Genomic DNA, 18,626 nt, shown 5'->3' with positions numbered 1-18,626 from the left:
ATCTGATAAACATTTGCTTATCGAATAGTTGACTAGTCCTTAACATCTTTAGTCGGAGTAAGACGTCCTCCAGCTTGACAGTATTTTTACACTATTTTGAAATAACTGCCTGCTGTGCAGACACAGGCTAAGTTATTTCGGAATAGCGCTAGTTATTTCCAAATAGTGTTGTAGTGTGGACGTACCCTTAATAAGCAATGACAGTCCAGGAATTTAACTACTAAAACGCATACCAACAGAAGACCATTATACTGACTCGCCGTTGTGGAGCATGTTCCCATGGCCATGTTCAAAGGACCCCACCCACAGGTCGCGTGTTGAGCCCCACGTAAACCCAAACCGCACCGCGGGCCACAAACAGATGGGCCACGGGCCACATGTGGCCCACAGGCCGTGTGTTAAGTAGCCCTGCCTTACATGGTGTTAGTCAGAGTAACTCCACTGATTTCAGTGGATCGGGTCTAAAGAGTTTCCAGAGAACAGCTGGATAGTGCCGCCCAAAGAGAACATGTGCTTGGATCATTATAATGCTGTCTGGAAGCAAATCTTTTTGAGATTAAGTTGCAATTTGGAAGGCTGATAAAAATCACACACACTCCAGTGAGCAACACATTCCGGTCATGAATCATTTGCTGGTGGATCAGCTCTGTAGAAAAGCAGCATGTTTTTCTTCTGGAGTCTAATCCTTCTAGCACGGAGGAGGCTCTGAATATTTTTATTATGCATTTAAATCTCCCTTCTTTTATTTGACTCTTGGCTTAAACAGCTTCTTGAGACACTGAGTTCCACTGTTTAAGGGCAGGTCTATGCTACAGGTCAATCTCACTTATGTCACTCAGGAGTGTGAAAAAGCACCCTCCACGTCCCCAAGCCATTCAAGTTTCTCACTGCTCGTACCAGCCCTATGTTAGCAGGAGATGCTCTCTCACCAACAGAGCTTATGCTTCTCACCAAGGTGAAGTAATTATGCTGACAAGAGAGCGCTCTGTCGGCATAGCACGTCTTCACCAGACAGGCTGTAGCTGCGCCAGTGTAGCACTATAATGCAGACTTGCCCTAAGCATGCGTTGTGCCAAACAAGTGACATTAAAAGAACATGGGTGAGATATGCAGAGTCATTAATGGGAACTGAATGTCCAAATCTACTGTGGGTTTAAGTGTTTCCAAGGCCTCTAATCCAATGACTGCTTCCAGAACCTCTAATTAATAAGAGCCACTCTAAATACAGGTGGGCAAATAATGGATTTTTTTGATGCACTGAAAATTCTGAAAAAGAAGATTGAAAAAAAATACATTGAGACAACATGAAAAATATTTTTAAAGATCTGGAGAATCAAGTTTTAAAAACAGTTTCAGCTCAAAAGAAACATTTTGGTTTTCCAAGCATTTTTAACTTTTAAAAAAATAAAATGGAAGGACATTTAAAAAAACATATTTGGAATTGAAAAATCAACTCTCTCAGAATTTTTTAGGGGAGGGAGCGGAGATTTCTGAGAAACAATTTGGCAAAACTGACACAAACATGTGGAATGTTTAATTGTTGCTGAATCTGCATTTTTACATTGAAAACGTTTTGGATGAAAAATGTTGCCCAGCTTTATTTCTGGAGCCATTTTCACCAGCTATAAGGTGAGGCTACCACAGAGGAAGGATAATGTGGTAGATACCGCATCAGATTGAGACTCTGGAGAGCTAGATTCAAATCCCACCTCTACCACTGACTCCTTGCATGACCTTGAGCAAGTCACTGTAAGACTCTGTTTTCTGTGTAATTTGGGGGTGACAATCCTGGCTTTGTCGGTCTATGGAAGCTGGTTGGGGCAGGGACTGCATCTCACTGTGTGCATGTAAAGGAGTTCACACCATGTAGCTCAGATCCCAGGGATACTATTGACTTCAATTGACTCCTTTTTCCACCATAACCAAGGCTAGAGACTAATTTCCTTTTAAAAGAAAGCTGAGAGTCTCATGTAATCATGTGAGTCCAGGTGCAGAGGATTTAATAAAAACACCAAATATCATAAGAGTCACCCACACTGTCTACCTAAGATAGTTGTATGGACTCTGTCACCGTAGCCCAGAGATGGGGAATCTATGGCCTGGGGGCCTGATGCATTCCTTGGTTTGCCTCAATCCAACCCCCAAGGCTTCTTCCCAGGATTGGGAAGCCTGCGCTCTGGTGTGCAAGGGGAACATGGAGAGTGTTTTTCTCCTTCTCAGTTGAGGGTTGTGACTGATTTTTTTTTTTTGAGGGTCTGGACCTTCAACCCAAAAAAGGTTCCCCACTCCTGTCGGAGCTTCTGGCACCTCAACATTTTTAATGCATATATCCTCCCAGTGCTCCCATGATGCAGAGCAGTGCTATTATGCCCATTGTACAGACGGGAAAGCTGGAACACAGAGAGAATACATGACTTGGCCAAGGACAGCAGGGGACTGAATTCAGCATCCCTTCCAGACCTATGTCTCTATGTCACACAGCAGCTCATTAAAAAGACTAGAACCCAGGTGAACCAACACCCCCGAGTCCAGAATCCTGAACTACTAAGCCACATTGCTCCACTGCCAATAGGCCCAGAAATAGGTTCTATTTTTATTCATCTGTAACTATGGCTCTCCAGCCTCTTAACATGGTCCCTTCTAGCCCTAAAATCTAGAACTCTATGAGCTACTCTGATTCTTGCAGACACATTAGTCCTCCCAGGCAAGAAACACAAAAATAGAAAGATCTTCTCCTTGCTGCAGAATGCGCCACGGGGAGAGGCAAGGCAGAGTACGGGCAGGAGAAGAACATGTCACTGGGAGATTTTATTCCATAAACACGCCTTGATAAAGAACATGCACTGATGGATTCCTGGGAGCGAGGTGAGCTTCCAAAAACAGGCTGCAAATTACCTTCAGTGCCACACTGCAAACCCAAATCAAAGCAGAGCTTGGAGAATCAGACAGACATCCCAAGGTGCCAGAGCACAGATTTCACAAAGGGCCTGCAGACTCAGGGATTGTCTGCCACACAAGCTACAGCTTGAGGGACCCCAGGGTCCCCATTAACACCTGCACCATCCACAAACCAAACTCCATCCCCACACATGGCTGGGGTAACATGGGACAGCTGGAAGTGAAGCACAGATTCAAGTATATCTGTTCTGTGGATGCAGACCAGCGCTGCTGTACAACTATACAAGGTGTCTGGACCTCCAATGCCTTCCCCTAACATGACCCACCACATGGCCTATCCTTGTTATTAACTTTTTTCCTAACTGGACGTCACCTACCTCTGCATGCAGCCTGTGAAGAGGTCTGTTGCTCCTACTGGCTTATTCCTTCCACCACTAGCAACTATATTCATCCCATCTTTGATATATTTTGGAATTTTCACCATCATAGTGCCCTCTTTGTGTAGTCAGTTGCACTAGTGCAAAGTGCAACCTGCTGTGTCCATTGGTGCGAATGAGCAGTCAAAATGCCACATAACAGTAAAATGAGTGTCTTGTGGCAAACACATTGGATAGGGAAATCAAGAGATCAGCATAAACCTTGAATAAGTCTCTTAATTTCTCTCTGCCTCAATTCGGTCTGTGAAGTCATGCAAGTCATTTATCTGTGACTCTGTTTCCCCTCCACCACTTGTATGATAGGCAATTGGGGTGGGGACTGCTTCATCATGCAAAATGGAAATAATCACAAAGAGGACACAGTCCTCCCAAGCAAGAAACCTCAAAATAGAAAGATCTTCTCTTTGCTGCAGTATGCCCCATGGGGAGAGGTGAGACAGATTTCAGGCAAGAGAAGAACATGGCATTGTAATTTGACAGACTGATGGAGGAATACAACCCAAGTCCTCTAGCTACAATGCAGTGTTTTTGCCATTAGACCTCCTGGCCTTCCTTAGGCAAAACTAGCTCTGCAGAAGGTTATTCCATATCCCACTCTAGCTGATACCACCTTACTTTGATCTCTGCCTCAAAATATGTCCAGATTTCATTTCAGAGTCCTTCATCAGTGATGCAAGCTCTTTCCATTCCTCCCCAACAATAACCACCCCCTCTGGCTCATCCATTAAATTCTTTGCCCAAGGACTAAAGCATGCGCACAGAGCGACCACACAAAAGTTAAATAGAACCCTGATGTTATATCAACACAGCTACAAAAAGGAGGCGGGCCTGGTCCTCAAAGCCACATCAGAGGCTTCTGGAGTCTCAGGAAATGAAACAGTCTGTGTCTCAAGAAAGGAAAGGACTTTCTAACATCTCAGAAGTTCCAAGAGCCCTTGGGGCAGGCAGCTGGTGGGGACTGATTTGCAAAAGTGTGGTCCTGTTTCTGATTGATCCCACAATGGAACTTTTGCAGGGGCAACACTGCAGAAGGAGGCAAATAGAGAGCATGTCTTCAACACGTCTGATCATAGAATCATAGAGCTGGAAGAGCTAATTTTAGTGTAGACAGGAGCTGGGCAAATAATGGATTTTTTTATTTACTAGCCATTCAAAAAAATTAAAACAAAAACAGAAAATAATTATTTTGGTTGAACCAAGATATTTTTTTTTAAGTTGGGCAAATCTAAAAGAAAAAAATAAGTTTCAGGTCAAATGAAATAAGTGTTTTAGTTCAAAAACAACAAAACAATTCCGTTCCGTTTTTCTGGGGTTTGTTTTGTTTGTTTACCAGCACAATTTAGTGAAATTGACCTAAATTTCACACAATGTAACCGTGTCACTGAATCTGCATTTTTTTTACCCTAAAAGTTTAGGTGAAGAAATCTCACCCCGCCTAGTCCACTCTGGCATTTATTGATCTATATTAATAGCTTCATTTGAAGAGCAGCACCAAAGGAGCCTTTTGTAGCGTACAACAACCGAGCTGTACTGATTCCAGGAACTAAGCTGCATATTTAGTTTACATACATAACAGGCGCCTCAGGCGCTCAGTGACAGAGCACTCATAACAACTTGCAGCAGAGAGAAGATTTCCTGAGTGGCCTGTGGTTTGCAACAGGGTTAAACAAAGTCCCCTACACAGGGAAAGCTGTAGGACTTCTAGCTGTGCAGGGGCAGCCCACGCCAACCTGAGGACTTAGGGCTTTCAGATGTGTTAGTTTATGGTCATTCCCAATCAGTCACTACTCTCCAGCAGCGTGGTCATGCCATGCGACAGCGCAGCTCCACTCCATGCTGCACACAGACTTCAGACTAGCAATGCCAGCAACTCTGGGTGGTGGGTTGTTGGACTGGCCCACTCCTGGGTTGCACCAGTCACCCCCCAACCTCATTCTGCAGAGGACTAGGGACAGACTGAGGGGTGACTGAGTATACTGTCCCCAGCGCATGTCTGTCTGGGGAAGCTGAATCTAGTAGCTTGCCTCACCAGGATGGGTGGTCACAACTCCAGGGTTCTGTTCTGGATGCACAGAAGTAGTGGTTAGTACAATGGGAAAAAACTGTAAAGCAAGACTAAGGGAGTAGGGTCTAGTGGTTTGAGCAGGTGGGAGCTGGCACCCCCAGGGGTTCTATCATCATCACCTCTGGGAGGAGAGAGAATAGTTCAGTAACCAGAGCAGCAAACTAAAAGTCAGGATGGCTGGAAGAGGTGTGGGAGTCAAAACTTCTTGGATCTATCCCCAGCTCTTGCAGGGGAATGCAGTCTGACCCTTTGAGCACAAAAGTGGGAGTCCGGAGAGCTCTTCCCACTTCTTTCATTGACTGGCTGTGTCAATTTGTGGGGTCAGGGATATTCCTACCCCCTCTTTGTGTGTCTATTTCATGATGTGCTTTGAGAGCTACAAACAAAGGGCTGGAGATTATGGCTTTCTCCTTCCTTTCTCACCCATGCAAATTCTGGGTGCAAAGTATTATCATTCAGCCTACTCCGCCCTGTACCTGGAGTAAGGCATAAAGATTTATCCCAGAGAGTAAGACGCAGAGGTTGCAGGCAAAATCCATGGCCCCAGATAAGCTTCGTTTTCAGCACAGAAGTGTGTCTAGACTATAGGGTTTCTCAAAAAAGTGTCCTTTTTCGAAAAAACTTCCCCTGCGTCTAGAATGCTGCTGCATTCTTTAGAAAATAAATTGAAAGAATGCAGCAGTTTTTTCAACCACGGAAAACCTCGTTTTATGAGGAAGAATGCCTTTTTTTGGACGTGCTCTTTTGAAAAAAGGCGCTATGTAATGCAAACTGTGCTTTTTCGAAAGAGAGCATCCAGACTCTGGGCGCGCGCTTTCAAAAAAGTGGCTTGCTTTTTCAAAAGTATTGGTTGCAGTCTAGATGCTCTTTTTCGAAAAAGCCTCTTTCCAAAGAGGCTTGCAGTCTAGATGTAGCCTGGATTCACATGCAAGTGATGAAGGATGGTGCAGAGGCTAAGTCACAAGCCACTTGGAAGGCCAGGTTCAATTACCTGAGCTGCCACAGATTCCATGTGCGATCTTGGGCAGCTCATGTAATGAACGGGATTGAAATCAACGGGGTCCAAAGGCCTTTGAGTATCACTTGCTCTGTGCCTCTGTTTCCCCACATGTCATAGGACTAGCAGCACTGCTCTGCCTCAAGCGGCTGTTGTGAGCACGAGTATGTTAAAGGTAGCTTTGTGTCTGTCCAGCACCTAGTACTAGGAGGGCCTGACCAGTGTACACAATACATTGTGAACAGCTCAGTTGCTGAAACGATAGGGTACCTACGACAGATGTCTGCCGGATCGAGTCCTAGGCTAAACCTTGGGGGCAGGATGGGGCCCATTCTCACTTGGCTTTGCCTATGCCAGCTGCTAAGACAAATGCATGCAACCTTCTCCTGACCCTTTTAGCTGGTGATGCCTTTAATTGTGTGTGTGCTGCACAGAGCCCATTTCAGCCCCAATCAGCCTCACTGATGACAACCAGACTCCAGCACTTCCATTTATCAAAGCTAATATAAATATTTCCTGCCAAAGAACAGAACCCTAATAAGTGAACTCTCCTGACCAGCGCAAAGACGGAGAGGTTGGCATTAGGCGCAGAGAAGCTCAAAATCCCAAAGCTCTGCCATGGATCTGTGGCCGCAATCCTCAATTGCACCATGGCCCCTTTATGGCACCCTGGTAGCTTCAAATCCTCCTTGGGGTTAGGATTCTGGGACTCACAGCCCACTGCATAGGGGGACAGAGCAGGGGCATGGCCAGCAACCCCCACACTCTGACTGTTCTCTGCTCCAGGTCTGTACTGCCAGAGACGCTGGCTGGCATTTTCTCAAGGGCACCACACCCACAATCAGCAACAGGTTTTCCCAGGAACTTCACTCCCATCTGTGCACCTGAGTCAGTGGGAGCTCTGAGCTGTTTGGAAACCCAGGGCACTGGAAGTGTCACTGCAGGAGCTGCTGGGTGCTGTGTGTTTGCGCAGCAACCACAAGAACCCCAGTCTCAGCCTGGATCTGTGCAGCATCCACACAACTGAGTCCTCTAATGAGGATTAGGTTTCTGGGTGCCCGACATGAGATGCCTTTTTGTGTGATCAGCAGAGGCGCTGGGCAGTTACAATTCACTGCCCAAGCTGGCGGGAAGGGGAGGCACATACCACACGCTGCTGACCTGTGGGTTACATCAGCACCTGGGAAAACTAAGGACCCTCAGCAATATGTCAATATACAGATATCGTAGGCATTTAAATGTAGCCCTTCTGGTTTCTGGAAGCAAAAAGGTCCAATCAGCTTTAATGTCACGTGAGCAGTGTACAGCATGATGCAGTACCATCTGTTCCCACTGGGGGAGCTGTAGTACATCTGGCTGGCACGAGGGGAGTTCTGGTCCGGCAGAACATAGGTTATAGGGAGCACAAGCAGGGGAGAGTAATAGAGCGAGAAATGTAGGGTATAGTGAAGCTTTTGCAGCTCAGACTGTAGGGCCCTCTGCATATGCTCTCCCCAGGCTTCCCCCTCCCCTTGGGCACCAAACACTGCTGGCTTAGGTTACACACCGAATCAGACACCAGGATGGTGAGAATGGTCCATTCCAATTTATGAGCAGGTCTTAAAACAGCCTGAGGTTTGGATTTCCGGTTCAAATGTGGTAGCAGAGCTAGACCATGGGCACTGAACAAAGGGAGTCAAATTCCACTGGGGGCCTTATCTCTGTGAAATACCTACATATCATCCATTATAACAACATTCAAGCACTTTGCAATCTGCGCACACTTTACAACATAGCACTTCTCTTTTTTACCAGTGGGGAAACTGAGGCATGGGAAGTCTAAGATCCAGCTATTTAGGCAGATAGTTCCCATTGACTTCAAACAACAACTTGCCCAAGATACCAAGGTCCGAGAAGGGAATTGAATCCTGGTCTCCAAAGTCCTAAGCGAGCACCCTAACTATTGTTATTGTTATTGCTCACATGCCGCAATAAGGCTCCATACGTGAGCAGCTGCAATTGAACCCTAGACTCTCAAGAAGGCCAGTGCAAAGTGTTGTCATTTGAGTTACAGGCGTAGAGATAAGTAAGGCTGTAAATCTTCCTGCTTCTGGCCATAACGCAATGGGAGTTCGGAAGGAAACTCGCTGGGGGACCAGCCGATGTCAGAGGCCAGACGGGCATGCAGGTCTGACCTGGTTTGGCAATTCTGATGCCTCTAGAGCAACAGCCCCAAACCCCACATCATCACTGCTGCAAGCTGCCGCTCTAGGAGCAGCTCCTGCCGCCCCTTTTTTAAATAAGGGCTCACATGCCATCAAGTTAGTGGGAGGGTTTGTTTGACATGTGACGTGATATTTACACAAGGTTCAACAGAAAGACGAGACGTGCGGGGACAATAACATAAGCTGCCGGAAAACTTCTTTTGCATTTTTACCTGCTTGCCTCCTTCGTGGGCAAATATAGGATTAGAAGCAAGAGAGAAGCAAACCCACCTGGGATGGAGCGCAGAAGGGCTGTAAACTTATGCTAGTCTTTGGAGAAGGACAATGCAAATTATTCTCCATATGGAACTCACTCAGGTACAGTAGCTGTTACCCTCTTTCTTGGCATATATTAGGTACTAGTGGGGTTTTATTAGTGTAAAAAAGGATTAGCCTAGCACCTTATCCATAAGCCCAACTGGATCATTGGAGAGCTCTATTTATTTCCCAGCTCTGTCACAGACTCCCTCTGTGACCTTGGAGACAGTATGCCCTAGTGGATAGAGAAGTGGGCCTTCTCCATGTTACCTTGTAACCTATGTTCATCTGGATGCTCTCATTGTATAGTTCCGTACCTTCTGAAGGAAGCGGGCATTCTATTCCCAGCTCAGCCACTGACCTGCTGGGGAAACCACATCACCACCCACTGCCTCAGTTTCCCTGTCTGTAAAATGTAAAATTGTGAAGGGCTTCGCGATGTGTGCATGAAAAGCAGAGTACAAAAACTACATATTATCTCAGTTTCCCCACATGTACAGTCCTGCATTGAGCATGTAGCTAGTAATCTCTTCAGAACAGAGGCTCTCTCTGAAACTATGTGCATGAAGTAGGGGGTGGCGGTATTTGTACTAGGAAGAAAACATAGCTGTGCTGGGTTGCTTTGCTCTCCAGACATCCTCCCTGTGCTAAGCATTATCAGATGCTGCTAGCAGAATTTAAAACATGGTGTGATTTGCAAAAGAATGAGTCATTTTGCTCTCCAGATCTTTTCAATACTAACAGACATAGCACGTGCCCTGCAGAATTTGTAAGTGACTTTGTCTTTTCTAAATAAATAAGTTGCATTGACAAAGTGCTCAGGCACTAATGTGCAACACAGGACACCTGGGTTCAATTTCCAGCTTTGCCACTGACTTGCTGTGTAACCGTGGGCAAGTCCCTGCCCTGCTCAGTGCCTCTTTCCACACCCACCCTTTGGCTATTTCAGTTGTGGGCTCTTTGGGGCAGACTGTCAGACATGGCTACTTCTACACTGGCGAGTGCTCACGCAAAAATTCTTTTGCGGAAGAGTTCTGCAAAAACTCTTCCAGACAAGAGCACGTACACTGGCATGTGCTTTTGCGCAAGAGCGTCCATGCCAGGGTAGACGCTCTCTTGCGCAAGAAAGCTCTGATGGCCATTTTAACCATCAGGCTTTCTTGTGCCAGAAATTCATGTTGCCTGTCTACACTGGCCTCTTCTGGAAGAGCTCTTGCGCAAGAGGGCTTATTCCTGAGCGGGAGCGTCAGAGGTCTCTCACAAGAAGCCCTGATTTTATACATTAGAACGTCAGTTTACTTGCGCAAGAACACGTGGCCAGTGTAGACAGGCAGCAAGTTTTTGCGCAGTAGCGGCCGCTTTTGCACAAGATGGCGCCAGTGTAGACACAGCCTATGTATTTGTGCAGCACCTGGCACAATAGGGTGCTGATGTCGGTTGGGGTTTATGTCATGCCTGGCAGAACAGGCCCAATTGTTGTTGGGGTCTGTGCAACACGTGGCAGAACATGGTCTACACCAAGGGTGGGGACCCTTTTTTGGGTCAGGGGCCGCTGACCTACAAAAAAATCAGTCAGAGGCCACACAAAAGTGTGAAGCAAAAAATAACCAAACAAACCCTCACTGATGTGGCCCCTGACTGAGAAGGAGAAAGACACTCCCCACATTCCCCTCACACACCTGGGGGGGCCAGGCTAGTAGAATTTGTGTGCTCAGGCCTTCACACCGCGTGGCTGGGAGTGCCAGTGTGGGCTCCCCAATGCTGGAAGGGAGCAATGAAGGAAGCTGGGGGCCGCATCTGGCTCCTGGGCTTTGGGTTCCCCACCTCTGGTCTACACCTTGATGGGGGTCAATGAAGCACCCAACCTGGCAGGGCCCCAATCTCAGTCAGGGACCATCCAGCACCCCCCACAATAGGGTATTGAAGGGTGACTGGGTTTCTAGGTGGCCAACATGAAACTTCTTTTGCCTGATTCACAGAGGTGCTATGCAGCTACAATTCACTGTGCACGTCAGTGGGAACGGTGGGTAGCCAGGGGAGAGTGGGATGGGCACATAACACACTCTGACCGGTAGGTTACATGGACATCTGTGAAAAGTAAGACCGTGGAGATGTTACACAGGCAGATATTTAAGTCACTTAAATGCCTTCTGCCAGGTGTTCTTGGCAGCAAAAATGTCCTAGTTCTATTTGTAAGGGTTTCCTCTCAAAACTTCAAGAGCACTGTCTCAGGGAAAGCTATTCCTCTGAGAGCCTTTGACAGACATTTCCTGCAAGCAAGCATGGAGTGTGGGGATTTAAAACAAAAAGAACTGTAATAGGGGACAAAGAATAAACATAAGAAAGCCAGCAATAAAGCAACTATATCTATCACATATCTAATACCACTCCACCAACCCCAGCTATTTTAGCAGTAGTCTGAACCTCCATCCCCTTCTCACAGATATCATGGCAAATAAGACACACAAAAAATCTTTCAGCATTAACCACTTCTCTCCTCACCACTGACAGCATGTGGTCCAGAGTTTGTGGAGACCAATTTCAGACAGGTTCATTTCCAGCCAGATAGGGAAGGACAGCACCAAAGAGCTTAGCATGCTCTACCAACCAGCCCAGCTGAGTTGAGTTGAGTTGAGTTGAGTTGATTACAGCTTTAGTACCAGGTAGGGAAATCCATGCCAGAGATCCTCAAATGCCTGCTATTCTCTATAACTTCTGTCTAAGCTACTAGAACAGCTTCTCAACCTCGGTTCCTTACTGAGTAATCTGTAATCACACAAAATTCTTCCTTCTAAAAAAGAACTTGGAAAATAAACAGAAACCTATATTCATTTTCTAAGCATCAACCACAGTCTCTCATCCAACTGTCCTAGACTGTGGTGATGGTCAGGGTGACCCCTCCTCCTAGGCAGAGTCGGTGCAGTGCTTTTCCCTTTTCATTTCCCAAAAGGGAAATGGAAATGTCATCACTCTCAAACTCAAAACTTAACCAGATTCGTATCAAAATGTTCTAAACTATCACAGAACTGAAATGCAAATGAGGATTTGCCCATTCAATAGTTTTCCCTTCCTCTCCCACAGATGTCAGCAGAGAGCTCCCTCCACTTTGGAATCCCTGGCCTTCTGGCATTCTCAAGCAGCTCTGGGATGCTCTTCTTGTTTGTCAACAGGTGTCAATAGTGAGCACCCTGCTCAATAGGCCAGGACTTCTGGTCACTAGGCATACATAGTGGCTGTGTCTACATTGGCACAACGCAAATACTCTTTAACGCAAGAGTTCTTGTGTTAAAGTATTTGCACAAGAGAGCATCTACACTGGCATGTGCCTTTGCGCAAGAGCATCTGTGCCAGTGTAGACGCTCTCTTGCACAAGAAAGCTCCGATGGCCATTTTAGCCATCGGGCTTTCTTGCGCAAGAAATTCATGTTGCCTGTCTACACTGGCCTCTTGTGCAAGAACAGTTACGCAAGAGGGCTTATTCCTGAGTGCGAGCATCATAGTTCTTGCGCAAGAAGCACTGATTTCACACATTAGAACGTCAGTGTTCTTGCGCAAGAACTCCCCACCAGTGTAGACAGGCAGCATATTTTTGCGCAAAAGTGGTCGCTTTGGCGCAAGATCATGCCAATGTAGAGACAGCCATAGGCTATGTCTACACTGGCGGCTTCTTGTGCAAGAACAGCTGTTCTTGCGCAAAAACTTGCAGGGTGTCTACACTGCACGCATGTTCTTGCACAAGTAAATTTACAGTACAGCATCGGAAAACAGGGCTTCTTCCGGAAGAGTTATTCCTCTCCCCACGAGGAATAAGCTCTCTTGTGCAAGAGCTCTTGCACAAGAGGCCAGTGTAAACAGGCAACATGAATTTTTTGCGCAAGAAGCCCCTGTGGCTAAAATGGCCATCAGAGCTTTCTTGCACAAGAGAGCGTGCGGACTGCCATAGATGCTCTTGTGCAAAAGCCCATGCCAGTGTAGACACGCTCTTGTGGAAGACTTTTTGCGCAAGAACTCTTCCGCAAAACAGTTCTTGCGCAAGAAGCTGCCAGTGTAGATGTAGCCACAATGCATGGTCCCTTCTGAAAGTCCCATGCCCTATTGCTCATTTTAATTGCAATATTAGCATAGAGATCCCAACCGAGATTAAGACTTCAGTGTGCTGCACAGTCCCCAACCGAGATTGAAGCCTCATATGGATGGGCCCTACAAAGATACATAGTAAGAAACAGTCCATGTCCCCAAAGGGTCTCAGTCACATATTTATACAAAGGACAGGTTATTATCCCCATTTTAGGATTGGGAAACTGAGGCACGGAGCAATGAGGTGACTTCTCCAAGTCAAAGTGGGAGTGTGTGGCTGTAAAATGGAACCACTACATGTTGATCCAATGATTTAACCACTAAATAGTCCTTCTACCTGGAAAGAAATGGCCTCTTCTGAAAAAGGTTGCTCCAATAGACAAACCTACCAGTGGAGGAAGTGAAGCCTTAGCCCATTAACTTTACATTTCAACAGGATATTATCCTTGTTTTCAAAGCAAGACACAAAGGGGCTTGAACCCACCATAGCATGAGCCAGTGCTGTATGCTATCCAGCTACCGCAAGCATTGATCACCCTATTGACAGCTCCGGGGTCTGACCACTTAGGTGACTCCAGATATGGGATGGCAAGAAAAATAATGCTTGTGAATTTTAAACTGAGGTGTTGCAAGACCCAACAGCTAGAAGCTGAAGTCAGCAGCATTCCAACTGTCAATAAGAGGCACACTTTAAACAAGGAAAGTGATTAACAATGGAAGCAGATTCTTGGAGGATGAGACAAATTCTCCATCACTGGAAAGCTTTAAATCAACAGATGTCTTTCTAAAAGACACAATCTACTTAAATCACATACTTTGGGTCTGGGCATGTGGAGTGTGATTCTCCAGTCTGATTACAGCCATCTGGAATTTGTTTTTTATTTCAATTTTTTTTTAGAGAAAAATCAAAACACAAAATAGTGCCACCACATTGCCTTGTGAGAAAGGGAGTTCACACTCCCTTTTTCCTCTGTAGGCTAGGATTCCACTATGCTGCAATAAAAGACAGTTCCCTACCCCCAAACAGCTTCTAATTAGACAAGGGATGAATTTGAAAGATAAGGGAAACTGAGGCACAGCTTGGTGACATACCTTGTTTTAGATCACACACTGGTGAGAAAGCCAGGAGCTGAGAACTCAGGAGTCCTTATTCCTAATGTCTAGTTCAGTGGTTCCCAATCTTTTTGATACTGGGGACCAGTAAACCCATCCACAAGCTTTTGAAGGACTGGTAACATTTATTTGCATATTCATTAAGCAAATGATGAATATGCAAATAAATTGTGTCACTGGCCCTACCTGTCTGGAGGGTTGTTCCTCCCCCTTTCTTGGCCCCAATCCCGGCCGCTTTACCCGCCGGTGCTAGCTCCCCTGGCTGCATCCGGCACCGGGCGTTCTGCATCAGTGCGCACGGCCTTCTCCCTGGGTTCTAGCGCCTGCCAGAACTAGCCCCACCACCCGGGAGCATGTCTGGCAGAGACACCACGGTGGCGGGCTCTCTCCCAAGAGGGCTACGCCACTGCACTCAGCAGTTCGGGGTGCTGCTACCCCGTCACACAAATTAATAGGATTGTGCGGGATAATTTTTCTAAGGACCACTTTTTTTTTCTAAGGACCGGTACTGGGCCGCAGACCACACTTTGGGAAATTCTGGTCTAGCTGATCAAACTCACTGCCCTTCCACAGCTGGCAATTCAAGTAGGAGTCCTGACTGCCAGTGCCCTTGTGATATAACCACTAGACTCCCCTCCCAGGGTTGGCAATAGAACCCAGGAATCAACAATTGGTAGATTTTCAGACCAGAAGGAACCATCAGATCATTTAATCTGGCTGCCTACATAGGTCAGGCCAGAGAATTTCACCCAGTTATCCCTGTGCTTATGTTTGACTAAAACTTTTAAGCATTAACCCAGTAATTCCTGATTCAGGACTCCCCCACATCCTCAAACTACTAGTCCCCATTCTCCACTCAGTTGGAACAAAACCCAGGAATGCTCATTCACAATCCAGTGACTCTCCACTAATCCACAATGATAAGGAAAATCCTGCACTAGATATTTATTTTAACTGTGTCCATGGTAAACACGACACTTCCATTTCCTGCTGGGAGCAAAAGGCATTTTCTCCTCCCTTAATCATCCCTGAAAAGGGCCATTTTGCCTGGAGTTTGTCAGCGCTTGTGTTGAGCACTCTCTAGCAGCACAGGATGTGTAAAAGTGGCGGGGAAGCTGTTCTAAAAAACAAGCCACAGACGGAGACAATGTAAATTCATGGAGTCATCTCAAGTCACCTGATTTCACATCACCCAGGGTCACCATTAAACATGCACTCATCAAACAGAACCTTGCATTAGCCCCCCCCGTCTCTCTACTGTTCAAAAAGATGGACTTTGCGGAGAAGAGAGAATACGATTTTAATCTTTCCTTTGAATTTCCTCTAGCAGGTTTTTATCTGATAGCATCTAAAAGGCCTTACTGAGTTTGAGGGCTTCCTATCCCATTGCACCAATTCCAGTTGGAACCCCCCTCCCCTCCCCCGCATCCTGCTGGGCACTTCACCAACCCCCAGCTGGAGCCTTCCCATCCCATTGGGCACTACCCTAACCATGATTAGAACCTTACTGCATTGGGAGCGACACAGACCCTGACTGTACCCCGACCCCATTATGCTGGGAGCTGCACAGACACATTTAAAACACAGTCTCTGTCCCATAAGCACTTGACATCTAAATAGACAGGACACCCAAAGGCTGCTAAGGCGACAGAGGCAAAGTGACTTGTCCAAGGCAACACATCAAGTAAGTGGCAGAGCAACCCAGGAATTTTTATCTCCCAGTCCCCTGGTTATACCCCAGGGATGAGCAATAATTTTTGGGACCACTCCAAGAATTTGGTAAGTGGTCAAAGGCTGCACTTTGTAAATGGCAGAGGTGGAGGGTCTGGGATGGAGGTTAGGAGCAGAAGGGAGCTTCTTGTAAGGAATTGGAGTACAGGAGGGGATCTGGGAGGGAGTTTGGGTGAAGGAAGTGCTTGTGACCCAGGACAGGGGTTTGGGTTGTGACCTAGGAGAGGAGGCAGTTGTGACCTGGGGCAGAGGACTGGGGTGCAGAGGTTTGGGTTACAAGGGACAGGGGTGCATAAGGCAGAGGGAGAGGCTGGGGTGCCAAAGGCAGGCTGTGGCCAAGAGGCTGGATTTTACGTACCCCTGCTCTAATTTACTAAACAACCTAACTCCTAGAGAGGTGACAGAACCGAGGTGTCCCAGCTTCCAGCCCCCTTCTGTTATAACTATAGTACTGTCATACAGTACCCACTGCAGGCATCTATGACCAAAAACACTCAGACAGCACACCTGAGAGGGTCCAAACAAGACAGTTTCATGCTGTTCTAATCTATTCAAAGCAAACCAGGCAGCCAATTGCAAACAGCTTCTGTCCAGCATCTCTTACGCTCATTCACACTCACTCCCTTAAATTCCCAGAGAGATTCTTCCTTAAATGATCTTTTTCAAGGAGTGCAGAGAACATGATGGTTATTAGACATGAAGTTGGGGGTAGATTCCGGGTATGTCTACACTACAGATTTTTTTTTGAAAAACGGCCATTTTCTGAAAAAACTTCAGTTATGTCCACACTGCAATCGGGTTCTTCCAAAAGAAAATTGAAAGAACAGAGAGGTTTTTCCGACATTGGTAATCCTCATTTTACGAGGAAGAGGCCTTTTTCTGAAAGAGCTCTTTAGGAAAAAGGCGTGTGTGGACGGGGAAGAGGGAGTTCTTTCAGAAGAAGAGGAAAGAGGAAAAAGCACGGGTGACCTGGTGGCCACTCTGTCCATAGTAATCACAGCAGAAATGCAAGATAGCATCCATTCAGTGTGGACGCTATCTTTGAAAAAAGCAGATCACTTTTTCAATGCGCTTTTGCAGTGTGGACGCTCTCCTTCGGAAGAAGTTTTTCCAGAAGATCTCTTCCAGAAAAGCATCTTCCGAAAGAAGCATGCAGTCTAGACACAGCCCCTATAACAGAGAAAAATTCCTCCCATTGAAGGAAATAAAGGGACAGTGAGCTGCTGAATTTTAGATTATGGTGTGATTAAAGGGATTAAAACTGCAGTGGGGGGGCTCTTGACCCTTTTGTATCACTGAGCCCAGGATCAGTTGCTCCCTTTACCACCTCCAACCCCCCTCAGTAGGCTTGCCTTACAATCTATGAATTTGGAAAAGCAGGTCTGAAAACAGCCTGAAATCTGAGTTTCCACAGTCAAGCCCTGTATTAATCTTCAGTCTGTGAGCGCAGAAAGAAAGGAGCAAATTCCATTGTGCATCCCTACACAGCCCCATTACAATAATACCCTAGCACCTCACAATCTGGAAAACATCAGCTTCATACGCACCCCTCAGCTTATCAAGGAGGAAGCTAACGCACAGGCCCAGCTCCTCAAAGGTTTTTAGGCACCTAGGTCCCATAGATTTCAAACAGCAACTTGCCCAAGCTGCCTATATCAGATAACAGAATTAAAGCTTGGTGTCCAAAGTCCTAAGCAAGCACCCTAAGCATCGGTCCCTCCATCACAACTCCTCACATGCCTCAGTAAGGCTCCATACAGCAGCAGCTACAACTGAATCCTAGACTCTCAAGACGGCCAGTGCAAAGTGTTGTCATTTGAGTTACAGGCATAGAGATAAGTAAGGCTGTAAATCTTCCTGCTTCTGGCCATAACGCAAAGGGAGTTCAGAAGGAAACTCGCTGGGGGACCGGCCAATGTCAGAGGCCAGACGGGCATGCAGGTCTGACCTTGTTTGGCAATTCTGATGCCTCTAGAGCAACAGCCCCAAACCCCACATCATCACTGCTGCAAGCTGCCGCTCTAGGAGCAGCTCCTGCCGCCCCTTTTTTAAATAAGGGCTCACATGCCATCAAGTTAGTGGGAGGGTTTGTTTGACATGTGACGTGATATTTACACAAGGTTCAACAGAAAGACGAGACGTGCGGGGACAATGACATAAGCTGCCGGAAAACTTCTTTTGCATTTTTACCTGCTTGCCTCCTTCGTGGGCAAATATAGGATTAGAAGCAAGAGAGAGGCAAACCCGCCTGGGATAGAGCACAAAAGGGCTCTGTGCCTCTTTCTACTTCACCCTTCATCTACTTCAATTGTGAGCTCTTTGGGGCAGACTGTCTGCCCTTATGAATTTGTGTAGCACCCAGCACAACAGGGTGCTGATGCAATGGGGTCTGTGCCATGCTCACACAAAGGCCATCAATTGCAGTCAGGGTCTGAGAAACTTGTGGCAAGATAGGGTCTGTGGAGCACCAGCCTGGCAGCGCCCCATTCTGCGTCAGGGTCTGTGAAGCAGTGTGGGCCTCAACCACGCTCAGTATGGGTATGTCTACACTACCCCCCTAGTTCGAACTAGGGGGGTAATGTATGCATACCGAACTTGCTAATGAAGCCCGGGATTTGAATTTCCCGGGCTTCATTAGCATAAAGCCGGCTCTGCCATTTTTAAAAGCCGGCTTGTTCGAACCCCGTGCCGCGCGGCTACACGCGGCACAGGCTAGATAGTTCGAACTATGTAGTTATTCCGAACTATCTGTATGCCTCGTGGAACGAGGTGTACAGATAGATCGGAATGGCTACATAGTTCGAACT

General features: G+C 46.6%; 1 protein-coding gene and 1 long non-coding RNA gene across 2 annotated transcripts in view; one reads left to right on the top strand and one right to left on the bottom strand.

Moving 5' to 3' along the window:
* The window catches only part of LOC142830945 (uncharacterized), a 51,384-nt gene extending 39,854 nt beyond the window's left edge, over window positions 1–11,530 (bottom strand). Inside the window, exon 1 of the long non-coding RNA XR_012906506.2 lies at window positions 11,401–11,530. This is a non-coding gene — a long non-coding RNA (uncharacterized LOC142830945). The remainder of the gene's footprint in view (window positions 1–11,400) is intronic.
* CHRM1 (cholinergic receptor muscarinic 1) overlaps window positions 1–18,626 on the top strand; it is a 44,274-nt gene that overhangs the window by 8,694 nt on the left and 16,954 nt on the right. The gene's annotated exons all lie outside the window — the stretch shown is intronic.

This window comes from Pelodiscus sinensis, chromosome 11, assembly GCF_052426305.1.
Source record: "Pelodiscus sinensis isolate ZL-2025 chromosome 11, ASM5242630v1, whole genome shotgun sequence".
NCBI lineage: Eukaryota > Metazoa > Chordata > Testudines > Trionychidae > Pelodiscus > Pelodiscus sinensis.
Note: the sequence above shows the minus strand (reverse complement) of the source record. Positions and strands in the feature narration are given on the sequence as shown.